The following is a 9,813-nucleotide window of genomic DNA, read 5'->3' as shown; positions in this document are numbered from 1 at the left end:
ATTCTTGCCATAACTGAGTGTTGTCATAACGTCTTCTTTGTTAGCCTGATAGACTTACAGTAGTATCTGGTTATTATTTTAATTAAAATTTACTTGATTTTGTCAGAATTTTTAAATTTTGAAAATGGGGCTCTTGTTCATTTTCTCCTTTGGTTCATCTAGGTATGGTAATTTTCTACAAGAAACATATTATTTATGTAGTAAAGTAATCTATTTTAGATTTACATTGTGTTTAGATAATGGTGTCTTTCTCTTTATTCTAAGTTTTCCATAATACTTTATATTATTTCTATATTTTAATTATTTTAAATTTTATTATAGTACTTCTCAATATCTTTCTTTATGCATGCCAAGGACTGAGCAACATTTCCCTGATTGTGTAGAGGGCACCATATTTCTAATGAGTTCTGCTTAAGGCTGTCTTAAGGTTTTAGCTGTTATAGCAACAAACACAGAGCGCTGTGTATTGTGTACTCTTTAGTCAGAGTATGTGTATGTATTAAACCTGTAGCCCACAGAAAGCTCCTGATCGTTTTCTCCTGAATGGCTTCTCACCAGAAACTAGCTTTTCCTATTTTTGATTACTTTCAGTATTCCTAATTATTTATTATTTTGTTGTCTTTTTCTTTGCCCATTTACATCTAAGCCAGTTCATTGTTCTACTCATTTTTTTTCCAGGCATTGACTTTGTATCTTGCTGTCATACATAACATTTTTAGGGGTCAGGTTTATTGAGATATAATTTACACATAGTCAGATTCACCCTTTTTAGCATACAGTTCTATAAGTTTTGACAAACACATATAGTGATGTATCCACCACCACAATGAAGACAGATCCATCACCCCCAAAATATTCCTTCGTGCCTCTTTCTAGACAACTGCTCCAACCTGAAGCCCTGGCAACCACTTAAAGGCTTTCTGTCCCTGTAGTTTTGCCTTTCTTTGAGTCTGTGATTGTGTTTGCCTGCTCTGTTTGCTATGACAAAATATCACAGACCTGGTAGCTTAAATAACAGACATTTATTATTATTATTATTTTAAATTAATTTTATTTATTTATTTATTTTTGGCTGCGTTGGGTCTTCGTTGCTGCACGCGGGCTTTCTCTAGTTGCGGTGAGCGGGGGCAACTTTTTGTTGCGGTGTGCGGGCTTCTCATTTCAGTGGCTTCTCTTGTTGCAGAGCACGGGCTCTAGGTGCGTGGGCTTCAGTAGTTGCAGCACGTGGGCTCAGCAGTTGTGGCTCACGGGCTCTAGGGCGCAGGCTCAGTAGTTGTGGCACATGGGCTTAGTTGCTTCGTGGCGTGTGGGATCTTCCCAGGCCTGGGATGGAACCCGTGTCCCCTGCATTAGCAGGCGGATTCTCAACCACTGTGCCACCAGGGAAGTCCTAACAGACATTTATTTCTCACCATGCTGGAGCCTGGGAAGTCCAAGATCAAGGTGCCAGCAGATCTGGTTCCTGGTACGAGCCTGCTTCCTCACTTACAGCCATCTGCCTTCTCACTATGAGAGTTCTGGTCTCTCTTCCTCTTCTTATAAGGACACTAATCCCATCATGGAGGTTCCACCTTCATGACCTCATCTAAACCTAATTTCCTCTCAAAGGCCCCACCTCCAAATGCCATCGAACTTGGGGTTCAGGTTTCAACATAATCAATTTGGGGATGGGGGATATGAACCTTCAGCTCACAACAGTGATACGAGCGGAATTATACATTACATAGCCTTTTGGGTGTTGGCAAAATGCATTTGAGATTCAATGATGTTGTTGTGTCAATAGATTTTTTATTGCCGAGTAGCATCCCCAATACATAGATGTTCTGTAATTTGTTCGTATACTCATCAGTTGAAGGAAATTTGGGGTTGTTTACAGTTTGGGGCAAATACACATCAAGCTGCTATAACCATTTGCATAGAGGTTTTTGGGTGAAGATTAGCTTTTATTTCTCTTGGGTAGTTACACAAGAGTGGGTTTGTCATGTCGTATTTTATTTTATTTTCAGAAAAGTGTAAATTTATTCACTGCCGCATTATTCACAATGCAGAACATAAGAAACAATCCAAGTGTTCATCCATAGGGAATAACTAAATAAACTGTGGTACCATCATACAATGGAGTACTTTTCAGCAATTCAATGAGGGAGCTCTCTGTATACCTATATTGGAAAGCTCTTCAGTATACCATTTGAGATTTAAAAAGAAAAGGCAATGTCCAATTGTGTATGCTACCTTTTCCATAATAGAAAGTAAAAGTCAGAACACATATTCATATTTGCTTGTTTTTGCTTAATAAAGCAAAGCCATGTCATAAAGTGTATGTTTAGGACTTCCCTGGTGGCGCAGTGGTTGGGAGCCCGCGTGCCGATGCAGGGGACACGGGTTCGTGCCCTGGTCTGAGAGGATCCCACATGCCACGGAGCGGCTGGGCCCGTGAGCCATGGCCGTTGAGCCTGCGCGTCCGGAGCCTGTGCTCCACAACAGGAGGGGCCACAACAGTGAGAGGCTCGCGTACCGCAAAAAAAAAAAAAAAAAAAAAGTGTATGTTTAACTTGATAAGAAATTGCCAAACTATTAAGATGGATCAGTCAGATTTTTCCTTCTTTTGCCTGTCCTGTAAATGTTTGTGCTTCCTAGTATTTCCTCCTTGGATTTCTTCTCTTGCTACTCTTTGCTCTCCCCTTGGACAGTCTCAACCACTCCCTTGGATTGTGCTAACCATGGATGAACCTTATTCAATAGCTCCAGCCCTGATTTTCTTGCTTGTATATCCACCTACCTTCAGAATACCTATTTCCACATTTCTACAGCCTTGACCAGTTTGTCCAAATGAGCTGGCTAACACTATGACCATCACCGCTGTGTTCTTCTCTGTGGCTGACCTCAGTCATGAAAACCAGTCATCGAAGCCAATAATCCAGGAAATATTCTAAGCTTCTCTCTTTCACAATTCACATTCATTAAGTTCTATAAATTTCCACTGCTTAAATAGGTCTAGATACTCTCCCTTCCTTTTCATTTTCCCACCATTATTGCCTCAGCTCAGAACCTTGCCTATATTACCGCACTAGCCCATTTACTGACTTCTCTGCTTTATACAACCTCAAATGCTAAACAAATCCTTGCCCAAGTGTGTCTCTAACCTGCCTGCATCTCCAGCTACCTCTTCCACTTATGCCTACCTCATTCCCTATGTCCCAGTTGCACTAAACTATTAGAAGTTCTTTGGAAAAATTATGTTGTTCATCATATGACATATTCCATGTCATTGTACATGCTGGCTAAGGGATAAGGTTATAAATCAGAGAATTTGGATGAAACCTAGTAAATTCAGAGAAGAGAAATTTGGAAATTTTTGAAATTTAAATAAGGAGTCCAGTTAGAGCCTCTGGCTTGTGATTTTTATTTCTTTAATTATTTAATATATGGATACTCTCTGCACTCTCATTGGAAGGGTGTATTGGGGCTGTCTTCAAGGAAAATTGTCATATTAAAATTATAGTCTTCAACGCAGATATTCAGCTTTTTGTTATCTATCCTAGAGAAACACTTGTACTTATGCATAAAGGGGCATGTACAAGGATTTTCATTGCCTCTTAGTTGTAATTGTGGAAGATTGAAAACAACCTAAAAATTGGCAATAGGAGAATAATTAAACTATGGTGCATCTATAGAATGAAATGTGTTGCAGTAATTAAAGATAACATGTTAAATCTGACATAAAAAGCTCTCAAGGGTATACAATTTAATGGGAGGGAGGAGAGAAGTAAGCTGTGGGATAAAATACATGGTATGATATGGTTTATGGCATTTTAAAAGGTCTAGAAGAATCATTTAAGACCAATGACAGTATTTAGCTCCAGAGAGAGGATTGGGATTGGGGTAGTGATCAAAACAGATTTTGCTTAGTCTTGTTGTGTGGTTTTTCTAACTGGTGTGTTGTCTTAATGTATTATTACTCACATTTTTTTTTAATTTATAAAATAAAAAAGCATGAAGAAAAGAGGGCAAGGCATTCAGACAGGTTTGGCACAAAAGGAGAAATGTAAATAGCAAAAAAAAAAAGGTCCAAAAATGTTTTGAAGAAAATTTATCAAGAATCAGTGATAGCTCTGTTTGGATGATGAAGCTATGAATAATTCATTTTTGGCTTTCTACTCTTTCTACCCAGCTATATTTTTCAATCTTTTTAAATAATGGAAATACATAGATATTTTTAAAGGGCTAAGAAATGGCTGGAAAATCCTAACTACATCCACCTTTAATTCTCACTCTGCCAGGTGCCATTTGGCATATGAGGAAGTTTCTGATGAAAAACTCCCATGGAAAAGTGATATTTGAGGTGAGTGGCCCTTTCCTGTTGTCATGTGACAGACCAACACACTGATATGTTGGAGACCAACTCCCCCCTTCAAAAAAGCCCTGACTTGTGGCATTAGCTGATTTCCGCAGTGTTATTTATGCTTTGAAATGTGACACCCCCAAAATATATGTTGAAGTCCTAACCCTCAGTACAGTACTTCAGAATGTGACCTTGTTTGGAAATAGGGTCATTGTAGATGTAATTAGTTAAGATGAGGTCATACTGGGAGGGCACTTAATCCAATATTACTGGTGTCCTTATAAGAAGAGGCACAGAGACAAAGACACACAGGGAGAATGCCAGTGACCACAGAGGTGCAGATTGGAGAGATGCATCTACAAGCCAAAGAACACCAAAGGTTGACAGCCACCACTGGAAGCAGTGAAGAAGCAGAGAAGAATTCCACCCAGCATCTCAGAGGGCACAGAGCCCGGGTGACACCTTGATTCCAGACTTCTGGCCTCCAGAACTATAAGGGAATACAGTACATTTAAATCACTATATTATCCTTTATAATATCAATTAGTTGCATTATTATATTGGTTAAGAAAATAATTTATACTGCATACTAAATAACTAATAAACACATAATAATAGTTAACTCTCAATTATGGTACTTTGTGTTAATTTTTAAGGCAGCCCTAGGAAACGAATACACCTGCTATAAATACTTCTGTCATGGCCAACTGACATGACTGAATGCAGAGTTAAAAGGGCTGTCCACAACAATTCTCATGAGCCAGTATAAGCTGTACCACTGAACAGCTGATTTCGGGCTCATCTAAGCCATAGAGAGTTCCAAGTGTGTTCAGAGAAGAATTTGACATAGGTTCAACCAAGAACTTTCAGTATAGAAGTATCATCAGTGGATATTGTCTTATGTCGTATGCACTTTTAAAATCTCCATGTTGGGTTCAAGGTGTACATTAACCTATTTCAATTCTGGAGAAGCAAGTAAGAACATGAATGTGAAACTACCTGATAACCATTCAAGTAGCAATGACAACATGAGGATATATAGGTCAAGTTACCCACTTGAGACTAGTTCCTGTGTAATTCTCTTTTTTTTTCTTTATGGGTTTCTTTGGGGGGTTGTGTTTAATTTTTGTTTCTTTCCTATGTTATTCTGACTGTTTCAGTTAGGAGTTTTAAAACTGCTTAGCGCTGGTATATCCCGGATCAAGACACACACACACACACACACACACACACACACACACACAGAGTGATTGATAATGGACACATAGGGGAGTGTCAGGCAGTTGTCACCAAAACGTACTCATCAACTTATCAGTGAATTTGACAGAGGAGATGATGTTCACTCAGTGATACTATGTGTGACAGAATTAAAAGATTAAGAAGAAAATGAGAATCACTTTACAGTCATTTCTGGCTTTCCTGTCAAGATTAAAACTGCTGAGATTTACGGAACCTCCTTCCAAGGTCAAGGTCCAGAGGAGATGCTGCGGGCTGTGGGAGCTGGAACAGGACCAATGATGAGCACTTCAGATGCAAAGACAGAATGGCTTCGTATAGACCGCATTCCTGGATGCCATTTCCTCATGTAGCTTCCTGGTTCCAGCAAGATGATAAGCAGGACTTTCCTGGTGGCGCAGTGGTTAAGAATCCGCCTGCCATTGCAGGGAACACGGGTTCGAGCCCTGGTCCGGGAGGGTCCCACATGCCGTGGAGCAGCTGGGCCCGCGTGCTACAACTACGGAGCCTGCGCTCTAGAGCCCATGAGACACAGCTACTGGGCCTGCGTGCTGCAACTGCTGAAGCCCGTGTGCCTGGAGCCTGTGCTCTGCAACAAGAGAAGCCACCACAACAAGGAGCCTGCGCACCACAATGAAGAAAGCCTGTGCACAGCAACGAAGACCCAACACAGCCAAAAATAAATTTAAAAAAAACCAAAAAACGATGATAAGCAAATAGTAGAGAACCTTTTGACTTCACATTTGGCTAAGCCCCTCCTCTTTGTGGAACATATTAGATCTACCTTGATGTTTTTAAAAAAATACCCATCCCCAGCTAACTGTTTCCTGGAAAGAAATGAAGAAAAAAGAGAAGAAAAGAAAGAGAGAGAAAAAGAAAGGAAGAAAGAAAAAGAAAGAAGAAAGGGAAGAAACGAGGGAGGAAGGAAAAAAAAAAATGGCTTGGCTTATAGAATAAGATCTCTCCTCCAGAGAGCTTAAAATAGGAATTACCAAAAAAAGCAACTTTTTGGCATGACAAAGACCATTGGTGGCAGTTGGAAAGAATATAAATTTGGAATCTACATCCGTTGAGTGTTAGTTCTTCCTTACCAGTGTCTTTCAAATAACTTTCAAAATAAAATCTTATTTTGGCAAAAGAAAAAAAAAAAGAATCTCACTACTACCTTGCCATACACATAATCATTAAAACCTTTATTAAGTGCTGTGTTTCTCTTCAGAATAAGTTGCCAGACTAAAGGAATTATACAGACACAGCGCCACAGTTCTTGAAGCTAACAAACTCAAGTTTCCTTCTTAGGAAAGGATAAGGAGAGCTCATCACATTTACCCATTGGGCTGCTTCCCTTCTCGCTTTAAACCCTTAAACAGTTTTTCAGGGTAATGTCCACTCCTTCAAGAGGAATCCCAGAGCCTTTGGGAGCAGCGTCCAGCACACACACTTACTCTCCCATCTGTAATCTTCCACTTCCTGTTTCCCATCCTCCTCCCTCCAGCCGTATGGGATGCTATACTGTTTCTTTCTTTCTTTCTTTTTTTTAATATTGTTTATTTGGCTGTGTCGAGTCTTAGTTGCAGCGCATGGGATCTTCGCTGCGGCATGCAGGCTCTCTGGTTGTGGCATGCGGGCTCTAGAGCACACAGGCTTAGTTTCCCTGCGGCATGTGGGATCTTAGTTCCGGATCAAGGATCGAACCCGTGTCCCCTGCATTGGAAGGCGGATTCTTAACCACTGGATCACCAGGGAAGTGCCACTATGCTGCTTCTTGAAGGTGCTCTGTTCCTGCACCTGTCTCCTTGGTCCAGAGCACTCCCCCTCCCTGGACTGCTCTCCCCACCCCACTCATTACCTACCCACCCTCCAAGTCAGGCCGGAACCCTTGCCTTTTCTGCCAGGACTTCCCCTGCCCCTCAGTCCTTCTCTACCACATTATACTTGGTCATTACCTCTACTATACCATTTATCAATTTTGATTATAATCATTTATATTTCTCCCTTCCAGGAGAGATAAGCCTCTTAAACGCAGAGACAATTTTGTTTTTCTCTTTGTCTCCCCAGGGCTTGGCACATAGTAGATGTTTAAATACTACTGAATGAAAACCAGTAATTTATAAAGTGCTTGGCTATTTACAAAATGTTTTTCAAGTGCATTATTTCTATTACTATTCTAGAAGTGACTCCATTTTTACCTGTTATTAGCCGTTATCATCAGCCCAATTATTTTGCAAATGAGGACACTAAGGTTCACAGAGGGTAAGGAACTTGGCTTAAGATATTTAGCTGTTATGTGGTCAGGCTGGGCTACAAAGCTTGAATCTACTGACCAGAAAGCAGAGAGATAGGTACATGAAGAATAGAAACCTCAGCAGACTATCAAGTTCATCAGATCTTTTTTACTGAACAGTCTGACAAGGGAGCTAGGAGGCTGGGTATTTAAGACTCACTAGTTTTAAGATTTTAACCATGCTGGACCTCAGTTTTCTCCTCTATAAAATGACAGGATTGTACTATATAAGTAATTCTCAATTATCTTATATTTCATGTCCACTAATCTTTCTAATCCAGAGATTCCCAAACTTTCCCGGTTCCTGGTGCCCCTGGGCCAAAAGAAATACCTGAACAATTCTCTTTATTAAGTAGTGTGGTCTAAACAACTTAGTAGTAGTTGGCGTGGTATCCAACCGTTGTCTGTGCCCCTCAAAAACTTAAAATAACCCACAGTGCCTCTGTAAGTTTGCTTGTCACACTAGGGTGGTTCAGCACACAATTTAAGAATCACAGTTTTAATCTAAGAAACTTAGCTCTACTCTGATAGAAATAAAAAGTCTCTTTTTTAGAGAAAAATGCTTATATCATAGTTATTTACACAAGTTTTAAACACATGATCATTATAATGGCATTATTGAAGGTATATTTTAACACCAAAGTTTTAAAACACAGATAATTCTGTTAATAAGCCGAAACATAGCAAAATGTTGCTGGGAATATGGTGTGCTGATATCATCATCATAAAGCACAAAATAAATTCTGGTAATATTATTAGAATTATTATAGCTCTGACTAACACATAAAAATAAAAATCATTCTATTAGAAATTAAATGATAGTAATACTATTGACATTCACTTTTACAGCTATCATTATAAACTTCAAAGATAAAAAATAAATCCGTCACCAGGAAACATATAATGATGATTGAACCTAATTGTTGAGAAGCCTGTAGTTGCATTTTGCTGAATAGCATGTCAGTTCTTGGAATAAAGTTTTAAACAGCAACTGGAAGAACAGCTTTAAGTTAAAAATGTTTTATTTTTAGAGTTGTCATGGTGTAGAAGTTATTCTCACATAGCTAAGTTGCTGGAAAGAGTCCAAGTTTTGTGAAAGTTTTTCATTAAGTGTTTCATGTTGTCCCTGCTTTACACCCAAACAATTGCAAACTCTTCATAAGCTGTTGTAATACTGGTTTAGCTGATAAATTAAGAAAATCCCCCTTCTTTGAAATCCTAAGCCACAAAACATGTGTTACATTGCTAATAAGGAGGAGTGGACAGAGATGGGCCACCCAAAGATTCTCCTATTCCTGCATCATCTGCAAGGAGAAAACAGCAATTTAATTGTAATTCTTGCTTATCCGGGTAAACAGTTACCACCAATACAAGGTACCCAACTGCACAGAGATGGAGCCTAGAGCAGCCGGAGGTGGTACATAAAAGCACAGGTACTCCAGGAAACTGGGGGAGGGGCAGGACAATAATTAATAGCTGTCAGGTGTGGTTTGCAGGATGTAGGATGTGGCTGGTGGGCTAGAGGAAGAGAATTAGAAGAAATGATGCTCATCCAAGGTTTTTTTTTTTTTTTTTTTTTTTGCGGTACGCGGGCCTCTCACTGTTGTGGCCTCTCCCGTTGCGGAGCACAGGCTCCGGACGCGCAGGCTCAGCGGCCATGGCTCACGGTAGTCGCTGCGCGGCATGTGGGATCTTCCCGGACCGGGGCACGGACCCGTGTCCCCTGCATTGGCAGGCGGGCTCTCAACCACTGCGCCACCAGGGAAGCCCTAGCTTTAATTTTTAAATAGTTTTAATTAATTTTGATTTTACTTTAATTAATTTTTAAAAGCTTTAATTTTAAAAAAAGCTTTTAGTTTCTTATTGTGGAGATATATATGTATATATATAACAAAATATACCATTTTAACCATTCTTAAGTGTAGAATTCAGTGGCATTAAGTACATTCAC

At 39.7% G+C, this 9,813-nt stretch overlaps 1 pseudogene; it reads left to right on the top strand.

The window, feature by feature from the left end:
* Nucleotides 1-4,294: 4,294 nt before the first annotated feature.
* On the top strand, nt 4,295-7,650 carry LOC136141726 (protein N-terminal asparagine amidohydrolase-like; annotated as a pseudogene).
* The last annotated feature ends 2,163 nt before the right edge of the window (nt 7,651-9,813 follow it).

Source organism: Phocoena phocoena, chromosome 21 (genome assembly GCF_963924675.1).
Source record: "Phocoena phocoena chromosome 21, mPhoPho1.1, whole genome shotgun sequence".
Taxonomy (NCBI): Eukaryota; Metazoa; Chordata; class Mammalia; order Artiodactyla; family Phocoenidae; genus Phocoena; species Phocoena phocoena.
This window is presented reverse-complemented; position numbering and strand designations above follow the sequence as displayed.